General features: G+C 37.5%; 1 protein-coding gene across 5 annotated transcripts in view; it reads right to left on the reverse strand.

The window, feature by feature from the left end:
* The window catches only part of NCOA3 (nuclear receptor coactivator 3), a 209,903-nt gene that overhangs the window by 69,852 nt on the left and 121,903 nt on the right, over positions 1 to 18,148 (reverse strand). The window lies entirely within an intron of this gene.

Here is an 18,148-nt window from a genome sequence, read left to right on the forward strand (position 1 = left end):
AGGCATGTAAATCTCCCCTCTCAATCAGTCCATTGCGAACTCTCTAAATGTAAGTTTAATCTGTAACGTGACTTAGTTTACCTAAAGAGTCTAACTAGGCTCATTTCCTTAGGGGACAAAAGAGATTATGACTCTAACTAAATCTGTTCAACATTTATGACACTGAAGGAAACATAGGATTATGAATGTGGCTTTTTCAACTTTTATAGCCTAAAAGAATGTACAAGACTGCAATATGTAAAATAATGATTTCTTTCATTCTGGTATAAGTTTGTCTCTAAGAAGTCCTGCTAGAGTCTTCATACTTGTTCAGGTTTGGGATTTTTTTTCCCAAAGCCTAAATATGTGCTTAAATGTAATAAAACTTAGGATTTTACCTCCCTAACTTCTGTGCAGGGGCAGGTGTATCTCAGCAGCGGTTACCTACCACACAGAACTCAAAAAGATTTTTTTCCCCATAATACTAACAGTCCTTGAATTTCAGTTCTCTGGCTCTGTGGGTCCTGGTGGGTGTCCTTCTACTTTACCTTGCTCCAAGCCAGTTCCAGCCATTTCCAAACCATGCTACATGCACTGTGGTCCTCCTGCCCCTGGGACCCTTGTCTTTGAAGGACCAGTTTCACCTTATCTTGCCTATACTCAGACTTCCATGTAACGTGGTCATTCATTTCCAAACAATACTGCTCCCCTGTACCCTTTGCGTCTTTCCCTATTAGAACCCAAGTTCCCTTAAAAGTAGGAATGCTCTTGTTTGTTTGTGTATCCCCAGCGTTTAGCACAGTATCTGGCAGACAGTAAGTAATTAAGTTTTTTCATTCATTCATTCATCCATCCACCCATCCACCCATCCATTCAGATTTAGAATGAGAACAACTCAGTAAACTTTTTTACAAGCTAGTCCAGGAACTAAAACACTTTGTCTATGGACTGGCTTCTCTGGGAGAACATATTTGCAATTCCTGAAAACTAACTTTTATCCACTTTCACAACACAAGCTAGTGATAAATTAGAGATGTGCTTGGAGTCAGGAACATCTGAGTTCAAATCTGGTCTCAGACACTCTACTAGTTATGTGATTCTGGACAAACCATTTAACCTCTATTTGCCTCACTTTACTCATCTGTAAAATGGGGATAATGATAGTGCCTATTTTTCACAGGGTTATTTATAAGGACTAAATAAGATAATATTTGTAAAAGCACTCAGAACATGTGTGTAGTAAGAGTTACATAATCCTCATCCTCTTCTCTTCCCCACAGGCCTAATAGGAAAAACGAGGCTGAGGCAGCACTCCAAAAACTCTCTCTCTGTCTCTGTCTCTGTGTGTGTGTGTGTCTCTCTCTCTCTGTCACACACACACACACATATACACACACACACACACACACACACACTCTCTCTCTCTCACACACACACACACACATACACTCTGTCTGTCTGTCTGTCTCTCTCTCTCTCACACACACACACACACACACGACAGAATCCTAATAAAAAACAGTGACATAGTTTTATACATGTTAAATGTTTAAGAAATACATAACAATTGCTACTTTACCAACACCTGGTTCCCAAGGGGCCCCAGCTGCAAAGATGACTACAGGTTATAAACTTCAGTACCAGCATAGGGGTTATATCCATGGCAGAAGACGGTGGGAGTAGAATGCATGGGTGGGGACCAGTCTTTCTTCCACTAAAGCTCTCACTGGATCAAAGACATACATGAAATATGGCACTTCATCTAGAAAATGGGGCAACTAGGTGATGCAGTGGATAGAGCACTGGGCCAGAATCAGGAAGACTCTTTTTCATGAGTTCAAATCCTGCCTCAGACGTTTGCTAGCTGTGTGACCCTGGGCAATTCATTTAATCCTGTTTGCCTCAGTTTCCTCATTTGGAAAATGAGCTGAAAAATGGCAAACCACTCTGGCATCTTTGCCAAGAAAATCTCAAACGGGGTCACGAAGTGTCAAGCAAAAGTGAAATGACAGAACAACAACCACAAATCTTGAAAAAGACCTGAAGTTTGTTTGTAGAAGTGGGCATCAAAAAGACTGCAGCTTGTGAGCTATGATGACATAGCAGGGGTAGGGTTATCTGAGACCGGACAAACCTTTAACGTCAGACATGGATAAGTGTGTGACTCACTGTCTTCTTATATTCCTGGGTGTGAAGAGGGGGCACTTCTAGCACCTCCTTTGTGTAGTCCTAGGTGTTTGGTTGGATGCAGTTTTCTGTGTTGTGACTGTTTCTCCTGTATGAAATCTGTATGAACAAATTCAAAATTCACTCTATCTTGCTGGAACAAATTAAGTTTTGAAAATAAGAATTAATGAAAAACTGACTGTACTAAGTGGTGAAAATGCAACATTAGAGAATTTTGCTCTAATAGTCCAAGCTGTGTGTGTGTTCATCCTTAGTTGCCGAAGAAGACCGTGCCATCAGAGAAATAATGACATGACTTGCACTTGACTTTGTTTTGAGTGAGGGAGGGCTGTGCAGGTCACCAGCCTCACTTCTCTTCCACAGCCATCTGAATCTAGTGACCAGATATTCCTCAGGATGACTGGAGATGACCCAAGATGAGGCAATTGGGATTAAGTGACTTGTCCAAGGTCATACAGCTAGCGAGTGTCAAGTGTCTGAGATGAGATTTGAACTCAGGTCCTCCCGGCTCCTGCACTGGTGCTCTATCCACTGCACTACCTAGCTGCCCCTCCATGTGTAAACTCCATACAATAATGGGTCAAAGTTAGCATTAAAAACACCTTCCAAGCACCATATCCATCCTTGTAGTTCACCATAATAAAGAGTACTCATTTCAAGTTGAAAGATAAATATAATAGTTGACTAATTTACACTAAGATGGAATAGTCTCAATTTAGAGTCAGACTGTCCAACTTTAGGCACCCATATTTTAGGAGAGTACATATAGTATTCATTTGGCACGGGGGTATAAAAGAAACACCAGAATTGTGGTCAGACAACTAGATTAAAATTCCAAATCGTATTAGTTCTGTGACCTTAAGTCCCTTTCCCTCTCTGATTCTCAGTTTCCTCACAAATAAAATGAGAAAATATCTTCCATCTAAGTCATGGAAACAGACTGTACACATCCAACCTGCCAAATCTAGGTAAACCTCCAAAGATTACACATACCTACCTACTGTTATACCTACCTATCTACTGTACTTACCTACCTACTGGCATGCCAAGAAACAAGAAAGCTCAGGACACCAGATAAAGAAGGGATGAATCCTAAAGAAAGTAGATGGGGACAAAGCTCTGGTTTGTGTGGCTATTCTCATTTTGGTCCACCCCTATCCCACTGCAGCAGAATGACAAGCTTCTAGACAAAAGACTGAGACACAGGGGTGGGGAACCTGTGGCCTCGATACCACATGTGGCCCTCCAGGTCCTCCACTGTGGCCCTTTGACTGAATCCAAACTTCTCAGAACAAATCCCTTAATAAAAGGATCTGTTTTGTAAGACTTAGACTCAGTTAAAAGGCTACATCCAAGGACCTAGAAAGCCACATGTACTCTTATGGCCACAGGTTTCCCACACCTGGTTTAGAGGCACTACTAACATTCTTAGGGAGTGGCTAGATAGTGAGCTAGTTGTTTCTACTAGCTACAGAACAGCATAGGCTACTGGACAGGGCAATGAGCAAAGAGATGAATGCCTTCTGAGATAACCCAATGCAATGCTAGCTACAATCAAAAATGCTGCCTTCTTCAAGGACAAACTATCTAGCTGGTAAGCCCTGTGGAGTTCTTGTTTTTCATTTAGCAGCTTCTGAATTTCCCCATTATTTTCATCAAACCAATCTTGATATCTGAGAGCATTCTAAGCAAATGCAAAGCTTTACAAGTCTCCAAAAGCTGCCTACTCCTCTTCTGGTTCACTGTGTGCTGACTCAGCTTTCCCTCCAGCTCAGCAAAAGTTACCCTCATAGTCAATTTGCCTTGGGCCTACCACTTTTTTGAATGTAAATGTTTAGCCTGGAGATGATAAGTCTATGCTCAACCAAGCACTCTGCACCACACATCACCTTCCTCCCTCTCACAGCCCACTTTTCTCTTCTCTTTACAATGATGTAATCTTATTAAATGCCAATGCTTGCTTTGAAGGTGCATCCATGACACCACATTTAGGTAAATGGAAGATAGTATTGGTGATAAGAAGGTCATGAGATGCACAAATTTTCAGTGATAAGTAAACCATTGCTGCTGCTGTTTCCAACTCCTTTCCTCCCAAGGATTCCCTGAGATACTCAATAGTCTGTGCCTACTGTGGCATTAAAGTCACCTAGAATTGCAAGCTTGCCCTCTTTTGGCACATTGATGATGAGGGTCTCCAGGTCTTCATAAAATTTTGCTTTGATCTCATCATGGTTCCTCATTGTGGGAGCATACCCGCTGATAATGGTGACATGGTGCCTTCCTGCAAGTGGTGTAGGCCTGCTGTGACATCTTTTTGGAGGCATACAAGCTTATTGACTAGATTAGATCTGAGAGTAAAACCTATCTCAGCTTCACAGCACTCCTCATTACAGCAGCCACTCCAGAAAAGCACGTATCCAGCTCTGACTTCAGTAAGCTGGCCTTCTTTGCCAGTCTTATTTCACTCAGGGCTGCTATTTGAATGCAGTACCTACTGAGTTTTCTCTTTCAGATATACTGGATTTCTTTTGAATGTAGTGGGTAAGTTCATTTACTTTGGCAGTATACTTTCCAAGGATTTACATAGAGATGATGAGATTACCGGAGCTAGCTCAGTATTTGGGAGTCTCCAAAACAAAGTATGTGAGAAGTATTAGACTGTATACCAAACAAGATCTACAGAGCCACTATGCTGACTTCACTGTTGTATGTCTGTAAACCTGGACAGTCTACCAGGGTCATGCCAGAAAACTCAACTGCTTCCATATGAATTGTCTTAGGAAAATTCTGAAGATTACCTGGCAAGATAAGATATGAGATAATGAGGTCTCCTCTCAAGCTGAACTGCCAAGCATTCAAACTCTACAGCAGAGAGCACAACTCCCAACAGGCTGGTCACATAGCCAGAATGCCAACAGTAAGTTTACCTAAAATACTATTTTACAGAGAGCTAGCAAAAGTAAATTGTTCACAAAGAGGTCATAAGGAGTTGTACAAGGAAAATCTCAGAGTCTCTCTGAATTACTTCAGTATCAATTGTGAGACATGGGAGATGCAAAGGACCACTCAGCTTGGCATGCCTGCCTCAAAGAAGGTGCTGTGCTCTATGAGCAAAGCAGAATCTCAGTAGCACAATGGAGACATGATATGTGCAAATTTAGAGAAATCTCTAATCCAAATCTTCAAATAGACTACTTGTGCCCCATCTGCGGTAGAGCCTTCCAAGCTGGTATTGGATTAGTCAGCCACAGTCACACACACTATACCTTGACTCTCACATTGTGACGTCACCAGTCATCTTCAAGTACAAAGACAAACAACACTTACATTTAATCTTTGTAGTCACTGTCAGTGTTTCACGGCATAAAAAAACTGAGTTTTGTGTTTGTTTTTTATTGTTATTGTTTGTTTTTAAATAATAAGAGAAACACAGATGTATCCAGAACTAGAAATGTCAAATCTCTATTGTAATTAGGTTTTCAGTGATTATATGCTAGGACCACTTCCAGACCAGTGGCTTCTCCAATAGGCCTGATTGCTGTCTTATACAAGGTATTATTAAACAGGCTAATTAGTGTTTCTGGGTGTCACAGGAGAATTACAGTAACTTAAGGGAAAGTTTCAAACAACAGCTGTGCATTTGAATTGAAAACCTCTTGAAGCACTATGTAAAGTAGAGGCTGTTTGAGGTAATTAGAAAAATAAATTACTCTTGGGAAATATTTATGAGGCATTCAAATGTAAAAAGTATACAATGAAGTTCTATCTACAAAAATTGAGGGTTCCAAAATTGATACATGTACTCAGACTACTGAGTAGATAATCACTTCTGGATGGTCAAAGAGTTTAATCCTCGAATATTTTCCAAAAATCACTAAAACTATAGCTTCTGAAGGGTAATCTAAATGATTCTGTTACTTTATCTGTGGTGCTAAAGAAAATTTAAAGTAGAATTGCTGATAGGAACTAGACTCCCTAATCCAAGGTAGACTAATGACAATGATAAATGTCTGATATAGGGTTAGCTACTAGAAGTGATACAAGGAAGAAGACAGCACAACAGTAAGAAGAGTTTAGCAGAAATATGGGCCTATGAAGAGAAATCTTTGAAACCTAGTTAAGTTCTTGAATTTTATCAGTAAAATCCAAGGAAAATGGCTCCTGCCCTTAGGTTTGCATCCAATTCTAAAACTGACAAAGAAAATACTAAACAAATGCAAGTAGACTATATAATAACTGCATGTGTTTAATCAAGTTTTGTTCACCGCTTAAGTATCTATTAAAAATACTAAAATTATTTCCATTTTAACAAAATAACAAAAAAAGGATGTACACACAAACATCTTTTCCTGCACCAAAAGTTACTATATGATCTTATCCAATAGCGCATGTTTCTCTAATAAAGAGCCTCAGAAGCTAAAGTAAAGGAAATATACATGATATTTATTAATAGGTCATCAGATCACATATTTAGAGCTAGAATTAACCAGTGAAAGTTTATCTGAAATAATTTTCAGTGTAAAAAACTGCACCTATTTCACTAACATGACAAAAATGTACATGAACAATACTAACGTAGTGGGCTGCCACAGATGGCAGGGGTGCACCCATCTACTTTTAAGTAGAAAATGGAGGATCATCTGTCAGATATGTTTAGAAAAGATTTTTTATTTGGAGATCAGCTGGACTGTATCAGTCAATCCATCAACTTATATTCAGCCTCTCCTACATGCCAGGACTATGCTAAGCACCAGAAATGCAAAAAGAAGCAAAAGACAATCTGAAAAGGCACAAAATCTACTAGGGAAAGACAATAAACAAACAAATACATGCAAAGTATATACAGGATAAATAGGAAATAAATTACAGAGGGAAGGAGCGAGAATTAAGAAACACTGGGAAAGGCTTCCTACAGAAGATAGGATTTTTTTTGGGATTTAAAACCAGTGGAACCAGCAGGCAGAGATAAGGAGGGAGAGCATTTGGGGCATGGAAAGAAAATGTCCCAGAGGAAAGAGATTGAGAGTCTTGTTCAATGAACGGAAAGAAGGCCAGTGTCATTGGATCCAAGAATATGTGGTAAGATTTAAGGTGTAAGAAACCTGGAAAGATAAGAAGGGGCTAGGTTATGAAGGGCTTTGAATGTCAAAAAGAGATTGTGTATTAGATTCTGGAGGTAACAGGAAGCCAATGAAATCTGAATAGGGAAGGGACGTAATTAGACTTACATTTTAGGTAAGTCATTTTTAGTGGCTAAATGAAGAATAGACTATAGTGAGGAAAGACTTGAGGCATGCCAACTCACAGCAGGTTACTACAATAGTGCAGGCATTCGTTACACAGGGCCTGCACCAGGGGCACAGTTAGGTGACACATGGGATAGAATACTGAGCTTAAAATCAGGAGACTCATCTTCACAGGTTCAAATCCAGCCTTGGATACTTACTAGTTGTGTGACACTGGGCAAGTCACTTACCCTGTTTGCTTCAGTTCCTAGTCTGTAAAATGAGTAGAAGAAGGAAATGGAAAACCATTTCAATAGTTTTGCCTAGAAAACCCCGAAATGGGGTCACAGAGAGTTAGATATGACTGAAACAACTGAACAACATCACCAAAACTGGCAGCAGGGACTGAGGAGAGAAGCAAGCTTATAAAAAAGATGTTGAATTGACAGACCTTGTCAACAAACTGGATATGGGGTGAAAGAGTAAAGGGTCCAGGATGACTACTAAGTTGCTAGCCTGAGGGTCTGGGAGAATGGTGATGCCCTCTGTTGTAAGAGGGAAGGTCGTATGGGGAAAGATAGTGAGTTCAGTTTGGACATAAGAAGTTTAAGATTTCTACTGAACATCCAGTTGGAAATTTAAGTTTGGAGGTTAGTGAGTTAGAAGACTAGGGAAAGAAAAGTAGATGTGAGAACTGATGGCAAAGACACTGTAATCAGATTCATGGGGAGATAGGATAGAGGAAGAGAAGAGGGCCTATGACAGAGCTCTATGGGACACATACAGTTAGAGGGCACCACCTGGATGAGAATCGACCAAGAGAGAGGGAAGGGTTGGACAGATAGGTAGAAGGAGAACCAGGAAAGATTGGTGTTGGGAAAACCCAAGGAAAAGAGAGTGATTAACAGTGTCAAAGGCTGCACAGTTCAAGAAAAGGAGGATTGAGAAGAGGCCACTGAATTTGGCAACTAAGAAGAAACAACTAGTAACTCTGAAAAGAGCAGTTACTTGGGGATCACAGAACTAGATCCCTGAGGACACTTTAAACTCAGATTCTGGGAAGTAATTTTAACTTTGACCTCCACAACAAGAGTTTGCTGATTTTCTTTTTCTGGAACTTTTGAGTATGAATTTTTCATTAAGAACACTATGATACTAAAAAAGGAGAATGTTTTCCTGTCACCTACTTGAAAGTATTGCTCCAAACATCACTGTCAAGATCACTCAGATCCACAAAGCTCAGGACACCAGATAAACAATGTAAGATCTTTGGGTGAGAGGCTGGGGGAGGTGTTGTAAATTTCTTACCATAAATGGAAAAAATATAAATGAAAACGTATTAATATGGCAAAAGAGACAAAAAGTACACTTAAGCAAAACTAGCTATAAAAATACATTAAGTACTTTACCCAAAAACTCTTCCCTCTTCCTAACTTCCTTATTACTGTCAGGTATGCCATCACTCCAGGTTATCCAGGCTCACAACCCAGGTGTTATCCTCAACTCCTCACTCTTACCTCCCATATTCAATCTGCTGCCAAATCCCATCAATTCTTCCTTTAACATATTTCTCCTATACACCTCTTTTTTTTTCCTTCTGACACAGTTGCCATCCTGGTGCAAACAAGCCCTCATCACAATAATCATGGATATTGCAATAGACTTCTAGTTGGTCTCCTCATTTCAAGTCTACCCCACTCCAGTAAATCTCAGCTGTCAAAATTACACTCACTGAGTCTGTCTGTCTTTGTCTTTCTGTCTCTCTCTCTCTCTTCCTTCCTCCTTTTCTTCCCTCTCCCTCCCCCTTTTAGAGACTTTTATAACATGGCCCCAGCCTACCATTCCAGTTTTCTTATACCTAAATCACACTGCATCTCCAAAGTTTTGTGTATTTTCACTGGCTTGGCATCCCCGTGTCTAGAATTCTCTCCATCATCTCTGACTCCTGGCTTCATCGGCTTCCTTCAAGAGTTAGGTAAAATTACGTCTTTTGCTTTAAGAAGCCTTTTTCTCACTCCCCCTTAATGCTAGTGACTTCCCTTTGAGATTGCCTCTAAGTGTATCCTGTATGTGTCATTTATAAATAGTTGTTTGCCTACTGTATTAGAATGGACACCCAGAACTTATGTCTCTTAAGTTGTTGACTTCATTAATATTAATGTAGTCAATCCTCATGATTCAGAGATTCCATATTTGCCAATCTGCCTAGTCACTAAAATTTGTTACTTCAAAATCAATAAACCTGGTACTTTCACAGATATGCGCAGAGTGGCAAAATTTTGAGTCAACCAGTACACGGGGCTCTCTGCCTTTTTTGTTTCAGCTCCCATCCTGTAAACAAGTATCCTTTCTGACATCTATTTAATATCACAATTTTAGCATTTTTGTGCCTTTTGTTGGTGATTTCGCTATTTAAAACACCCTCATGCTTAATGCTAAAATAGTACCTATTGTTCCTAAGAGCAAGAAGGCTGTGATGTGCCTTACAGAGAAAATACATGTGCTCAATGTTAATAAATCAACAATACAGTAGACTTAGAAAAAGGAAGAGGAAACTCACAGATCTTTTCATGAAGACACTCTGCAAAGTGCTAAAGTAAATCCTACGACCAGAGTTTCACAGAAACCTAATTTCTGATATTTCCCCTAGGAACAACGGTTCAGTATTCACTAATTCAGTGTTCACAGCAACTTTATGGAACCTAACTACCACAAATGATGGGAACTAACTGTATCTAAAACAAAATTTAAATATTAACTAAATGCTGATTTTCAAATCAAGACTTCTCTCCCTTCCTGAATGAAAGTTATCAAAGAAACATTTAACAAACAATAACTTTAAAATAAAAATTCTAATGAACTATAGTTTCAAGCAAAGAAAGGGTGATGTTGTAAGCCAAAGGCATATAGCAATAATACAGCAGCATTTTCACACGGCTTTTTGGAGGTTTTTGTTTGTTTGTTTTGGAGGGGGAAGGCAAGGCAATTGGGGTTAAGTGACTCGCTCAAGGGACCTTACACAGCTAGTGTGTCAAGTGTCTGAGGCCAGGTTTGAACTCAGGTCCACCTGACTCCAGGGTCAGTTCTCTATGTACTACTCCACCTAGAGGCCCTGAAAGCATTTGTTAATCATGATTTGTTGTGGCTTCTGTGTAGATGAGCTCTGCTCATAAGCTAACATAAGCAGCAGCAGCATGACATAGTGGATAGTGCAAAGGCCTTGGAATCTAGAAGCCCTAGGCCCAAAGCCTGTCTCAAATGCTTCCATGCTCCCTGGGGAAGTCACTTGACTTCACTGTGCCTCAGTTTCCCACTCTGTATAATATGAAATTTGGACTTGATGGTCTTCAAGGTCCCTTTCCTCTAAATCTGTGAGCCTGTGATCCAGTGACACGCATAGTTAAAGGATTGCAATGGATTCCTAAGTTTGCTTTGGCTTCTTAGAGCAATGCAGAAAGCAGCACAGTAACTGAATTACTCAGCTCCTACTAAGTCCAAGTCTCTTTTAAATGGAAGAGCATGCAGTTACATAACTCTGGAATCACATTCCTACCTACTGTATGGCTGCTGTGTACCCTGCATTTCCAAAATCATGGCATTATAGACATTTTAGAGGTGAAAAGTGGCAATATAGAAAACATTTAGATCTTGTTTTAAACGAGGCGCAGAGATAATTGGACACTCACCCTGGGACAATGAAATCCTGATTAGTGAGAGTTTACCATATTTAGTCACCGACAGATCACTACGCAGCTCTAGTCAAAACTCACCTAATTTCTATCCCCTACCAAAAAGGCTTGCCAATTGATTGCCCCATGATTCCAATCATTACCCCACTGACATCCCAGAGTAAACAATCCCTTGGTCACAATTCTTCCCCTAATATAATGTTAGATTTTAAAAGCAAGGAATGTCTTGCTTTTTAAAATTTGTATTCCAAGTGATTATGTTCCCTCCCAAATTAACTAATCAGAGTTACTTCAAGCTCAAAACAGCAAATGCTAATATTTCTCTTAACCAATTTTAATGTGTATTATTTATTTTGGAAAATCAGAAATATAAAATGGCTCACTATCAGAATCATTATGAAATCCTTCTTAACATACATGGATTAAATTAGTCTATGTATTTCCAAAATACACAAGCCTATTGATAAGTGTTTGTTCTCAAAGGTAAAAAAAAAACTTTTTTCTAAAAAACTTTATAAAAGGTCCAAAACTACTTGATAAATCTTAATAGTGCTCTGAAATTATGATTATTAGAAATTTAATTAATAGAAATTTAATTCTATACCCAATTGAACAATGAATGTTATCAAACCATTACAGATGAATGATGGAAGATAACTATTCAGCAAGGAGAGTTACAACCTGACCACTAATTACCTATTTTCAAAGAATTTTAATACAACAAAATACTCAATAAGTAAGACTGTAGGAACATAATGTTATCTATTTCTGAAGACTGTAAAGGTACTCTTAAGATTTTAAAATTGCTTGAGAGTAATTATTTTGATGCCAGCAGTTTTTTGTGTACTTTTTTATACACACACAAAAGTACCCAATAAATAATAACCAGCATTTATATAGTACTTGCAAAGCTTATTTATCTTATTTTACTATATTATTATTATTTTTTATTATCTTATTTCATCCTCAGAACAACCCTATTCTTATGATACTTAGATGAGGAAACTAGGGCAGAAGGTAACTTGCTCAGGATCACACATCTACCAAGTGACTGTGGCCAATTTTGAATTCAGGTCTTCCTGATAGTAGGTCTAACTACTGAGCAACCTCACTGGAAATAGAAGCACAAAAGATCAGTTCATAAGAGTTTTCTCATGTTTCCCTGAAAATACCCATTTTGCCCATTCTTAAAGCACAAGAGTATTTGATTATACTCATATAGCACAATTTCTTCAGCCAATCACTATCTGATTGACATCCCTTTAGTTTTCAACTTGTAGTAAATATTTTTATATACATAGCACTCTTCTTCACTTGAACTTTGGCATAAAAGCCAAGTAATGGTAACTGTGACTCAAAAGATAGGCATAGTACTTTTGATGACTTTCCAGGAATACACCAAATGAAAGTTAAGGACTCTATAAGACAACAAAAAATATTACAATTAAGGTAATAAAATGAAATTGTTAGAAATAAAAAGAAATTTAAGGTCTTAGGTCTCATAACAAAAACCACTGACCTAGAAAATAGATTGAGGAGAAATGATCTAAGAATCATTAAGGCTATTTAAAAGCTATAACCAAAAAATAAATAAATAAAAAGAAATTTGACATCATATTTCAAAAAAACCTTAATAAAAAATGTCTTGTCTAGCTGAGATGCAGACAGCAAAACAGAAATAAAAAGAATCCACCATTCACTTCCTGAAAGAAACCAAAATAAAAGTTTCCAGAAACATTAGAGTCAAAATCCAGAGTTTCTAGGTTGAAGAAAAAATTACCACAAGTAGACAGAAAGATCACCTATGATTTAGCAACCAGTATTATCAAAGAGCAGTAAGCTAGGAATATAATAGTCCAAAAGTGAACAGTACAAGATTCAATCTGAAGTAACATATACAGCCATACTCAATATGATCCTAGGGGAATGGGGTAGGTGGGAGGAGTGGGGTGGAAGAGGGATGAACCTTTAATGAAATACAGGACATCCAAACATTCCTAATAAAAAAGACCAGAGCTACATAAAAACCTGGAAATGCAAAGAAGTGAAGAGAAACATCAAAAATGTTACTAATAAGAGATAAATATGGATAAACTGGTTATATTATAATATGGGGAGAAGTTACATGTGTCACCTTAGAGCCAATCAGGAGTCATTTAGTTATTCTCTTTTACCCAGGAACCTTGAGGGTCTTCCCCTCCCAGACTGATTTTTTTTTTTTTTTTAATTAAAGGAGCCATCGTTGAGTAACTACTTAAAGAAGCCTATTCACTGAATGGGTGTATTTCACTCAAAGTGAGATTGTGATAAGATCTTAGCCTGAAAGGGCCAGGGTCTCCCATTGCATCCTGGGCCATCTCCAGACATCCTGATAAATATCAAGCCACTGGACCCAGATGGCTCAGGAGAAGAAAGTGCGGCTGGCGACCTTGCACAGTCCTCCCTCACTCAAAACAAAGTCAACTTCAAGTCATGTCATCATCTTGATGTCATAGTCCTCTTCTAAAATGAAGGACTAACCCAACAACAGCAACAATCAAGAGTCATAAAGACAGTCTCATTAGACAAAGCATCTTCAAGGAATTCTGTTACATCTTCATGATCTTAAAAGAAAAACAGAAAAGGAAGAGAAAAGAAATGTAAAGGAGGGAAGGGGAACAATCAGGACAAAGGAAACTATCTCACATAAGCCAGGCATTCAAGTAGAAATCCATACAAATAAGAGGGAAGGAGTGGGGAGAGCTGGCAATGCTTGCACCTCACTCTAATCTGAAGTGATCAAAAGAGGAAAAAATATACAACATAGAATAATTGAGGACAAAAGTACATTTCACTCAATAGGGAAAGGGTCAGGAAAGAGAGAGGGGAGAATAAGAGGGATGCAGAAAAATATTTATGTGACTTCTTTTTCTGATGACAAAGGAGTAAAAACTAGAGGGCGGTCAATAAATTGGGGAATGGCCTAACAACTTATAGTATATGAATATGATATTAAGTTATAATAAATCATTATTAAGTTATAAGAAATCATGAAGGGAAGTTTCAGAGAAACTTAGGAAAACTTGACCAATGCTGAGTAAACTAAACAGAATCAGGACAATTTATACAGTAATAATAATAATAAAAGACAAACAACTTTTAAAAACTCAGGAACCCTGATCAAAGTAATAGCCAAATACAATTTCAGAAGACTCTAAACATCTGATCACAGGACATCTGATAAAGAGATGATGGAATTAGCACACAGACTGAGGCATATTTTATTTTTGGACTTGGTCACTGATGGAATTCATTTCACTTAACTATATACTTTATAACATGGGTTTTGGTTTTTTGGGGGGGAGTGCTTTCTCAAGTGGGGGGAGGGAAGAAGCAGAGGTGAACTTTCACTGATTGAAAATGAATTAATTTTTAAATAATTTTTTTTAAAAAAGACAAAACAAAATTCATCTACTTTCAAGTTAGTCTCCATTTTAAAGGCTGTTTGTTTAGAATGACTGAATAAAAGGCAAAGAACTTTGTATAATCTATCTAAATATAGTATAAATGAGAAAACTAAGCAATAAAAGTTACAACTACATCACATGACTTCATTTTTTATTTCTTAAAATTTAAACAGAAATGGTGGTTATAAAACTGGGCAAAACAGCTCTAATATCAAAAGTATGCTTATGTTAAGCATAGTCATCATTACAGTATTGCATAAAAGTCACTAGTTCAAGAATGGAGTAATTTTCCATTTAAAGACTAATACAAAAGTCATACTTTTTAACTGATTCACTCAGAATATTTTTTTTAACAAGGAAAACAACAATCTTGCAAGTGATTTGGGCCAGTTTTCTGTCTTACTGAGTATCATTTGATTTTATGAAATAATAGCAGAGTATCTGGTATTTTTTTTAAATGAAAACATTCATACTTAAGTAATAACTTGATTTTCTTGTGTGTGAAAACAGTACTAACAGCCAAATTCTTCATTTCAGGTCATTTCACTAAATCCATGTGATCGTTGCATAGTCAGCAGGAAAGTTCACTTTACTACAGGGAACATTCCTATCACTCTGCATATTTTTGTTCTGTAGCTGATTCTCCTGGGATACCAAAAGACCATGGATTTTTTTTAACTGAAAGAATCTGTGATTTCCAAGTGATTTTTAAATAAAAAACAGTTACTATAAAGAAGAGCTCCTAAACTACAGGCCACAGGAGAAATCCAAAGAGAAACTACTTTTTTCCAACCCAGGTCAAACTGAGACAACAAAAGGCCACCAAAGGAGAGTTCTAGACAGAATAAGGCCAACTCAAAAAACTTCCAACTAATTACCTGGACTGGGGCTTGTAGCAGTATAGCTCAGACACTGAGCTTGCAAAGCTCAGGTCAGGCTGTAAAAGACAGACTACTCTCTATCAGATAGCTTAAGGTACTAAAAGTTCTAAAAGTTGTGGCCAGTGCCACCCACTAAGTCCTTGAAGAACCCAGTGCTTGATGCCTAAAACAAGCAGCTGCAGGGCCCCAGATAATATAGATCAGGCCCCACTATTTCCTGGAGAAGTAGAGTTAGGCCCTGAAAAGAGTCTCATTTCAAAAAATAAGTCTGGAAAAACGAATTAACAAAAAGAAGCCACTATTACAAAGGCTAGTTTTTCTGAAAAGATTTTTAATACTTTTTTTTGTTATACTTTTTTATATGGGATGGCTCTCAAGAGAATACTGAGGCAGAGACATACTAGGAAACATGAAGTTAAAAAAACTAATAAACTAAATGTTTTTAAGAAGGGGCTCTTCATATGCAAAGGTTGGAAATCATACCACAAAAACGACAGAAAGGAAGGAAAAGAGCATTTATTAAGTGACAACTACTGGCTTTGCAGTGTGCCGAGTGCTTTGGAAATATTCTCTTATCTGATCCTCACAATAACACTAGGAAGAATTTGGTATTATTATCATCACTTTACAGTTGAGGAAACTGAGGCAGTAAAGTGTTTGAAGCCAAAATTGAACTCAGGCCTTCCTGACTGCAGGCCCAACACTCTGCCACAACCAGGATGCTCTTAGGAGAAAAGTATGCACTTTACAAATGAGAAAGTAAGAAGACAAAACCCAGAAGGAAGGTAGTCATTATCTTCTTAACTATAATTTCTACTGATAAAGGATAGTTATTTCTGACACTGAACTATTAGTGCCAAGGATTTCCATGACAAGAACTTTCTTTCTTGAATCTAAGATCACCGCAGCTCCTTCATAATTAAGTACTACAGCTGCCAGGTCAGGTTTCTAGAAGAGCTTGACTCCTGGACAACAGTGAATAGGGCCAGACTCTGAAAGTAGGGCTGGTAGCATAAGCAGCACAACTACTTCCAGGGTCCTGGAGTAAAGGGGTCATGGGAAACTTCCAGCATGGTTCTTTGACCTGCCTGGCGATTGGCTCTTCTTGTTTTTTCCCCAGGATGAACTGATATATGGTGGGATTGGCTAGCCACTGATTGCAGTTAGCTTAAAGTCAGCTTTGGGGAAACTAGCAGGCCCCACCCAATGAAAGCCATAAGGAGGGTCATACATGGCTCCTGGACTATGTCTTCTAATCCTGCTCTTCTCTAATTTTACCTACATTGATTTTGCTTATGCAAAAGCATTTGGATTTTATGTAACTGAAATTGTCTGTTTTATTTTCTATGATCCCCTCACAATCCTTTGTTAAGAAGTTTTCTCTCTAACCAGAGCTATGAAAGGTATCTAATTCCCTTTTTCTCTAATTTTATCATGTAACTTTATGGTGATATTTAGGGCATATAAAATTTGGAGTTTACTGTGCTATGTACATTGCTGGCATACACATAATTTCTGCCAGCCCATGTATCATTCATGGTGCAAAGCTTTCCAGTCTTCTCAGTGCTACCTTGCAAGGACTCTTCATCCCAGTAGTTCTTCATAGATATATTTAACACTATACAACATTTAACTGCTTCTGCAAATTATTAATCTAATCTGTTTCACCGAACAAATTTTCCTTTTTTAACAGTACCAAATAGATTTGAAGATAATTGTTTTACAGTCATTTGACATCTAGTAATGCAGTACATTACAGTACAGTAATATAACTCTACCAGCTTTTTTCCATTATCTGGAATCATTTGCCTTCCATTCTTACAGATAAATTGTTTTCTCTAGTTTAAAATTGTTTTTAGTAATCCCTTAGTAGTTTGATTAACATTACATTGAAAGTGTAAATTAAGTAGTATCAACATTATTATACTGGCATAATCTAACTGTGAAAAATTAAAATCAAATTGTTTATTCCTTTTTTCTTTAGTAAAGGGTGGTTTATAGCTGTTTTCCTATAAGTAATTATTATTCCTAGGAAGAATAATTCTCAAAAATATTTTGTAGAGGTCAAAAATTATTTTGAATGGAATTTTATCACCTTCTGTAGGATTTGTTAAGTAACAGAATAAGTCCAATGACTGGATTTTTTCAACATCCTACTAAGTTACTGAAATTGTTAGAATTTTCACTTGAATGTCTAGTGTTTACTAACTAAATCATACCATCTATAAAAATAATTAGCTTGAGCTCTCTTTGACTATACTTATGATTATCTTACTACTACTACAGACAGCATTTCATCTATCACAGGCTCCTAACTCCAGAGATGAAAGAAACCTATTTTACCCCTGATCTTAATGGAAATCTCTCTAGCATTTCTCCATTACAAAAAGTGCTAACTCTTGGCTTTAAATAGGAACTGCTTACTATTTTAAGCAATTTACTCCTAGGCTCTTTAATGTTAAAATAAATGAGTGATGTATTTTGCCACAAACTTTTTTGTACTCCTGATATAATCATGATAGTTTTTGTAATTAATATACTATTATGCTTAGGTTTTTTTAATGTTGAAAAACTGCATTCAGGAATTAAAACAAACCTGATTTTAAAAAAACACATTTTTTAATATTATAGGACATACTTTCTTAATGTTTTACTCAATATTTTCCCATAAATATTCATTTGAGATAGTGGTCTATAGTTTTCTCTGCTTTTTCTCTCTCTGCTTTGTGTATCAGGACCAC

This window comes from Notamacropus eugenii, chromosome 1 (genome assembly GCF_028372415.1).
Source record: "Notamacropus eugenii isolate mMacEug1 chromosome 1, mMacEug1.pri_v2, whole genome shotgun sequence".
Lineage (NCBI taxonomy): Eukaryota > Metazoa > Chordata > Mammalia > Diprotodontia > Macropodidae > Notamacropus > Notamacropus eugenii.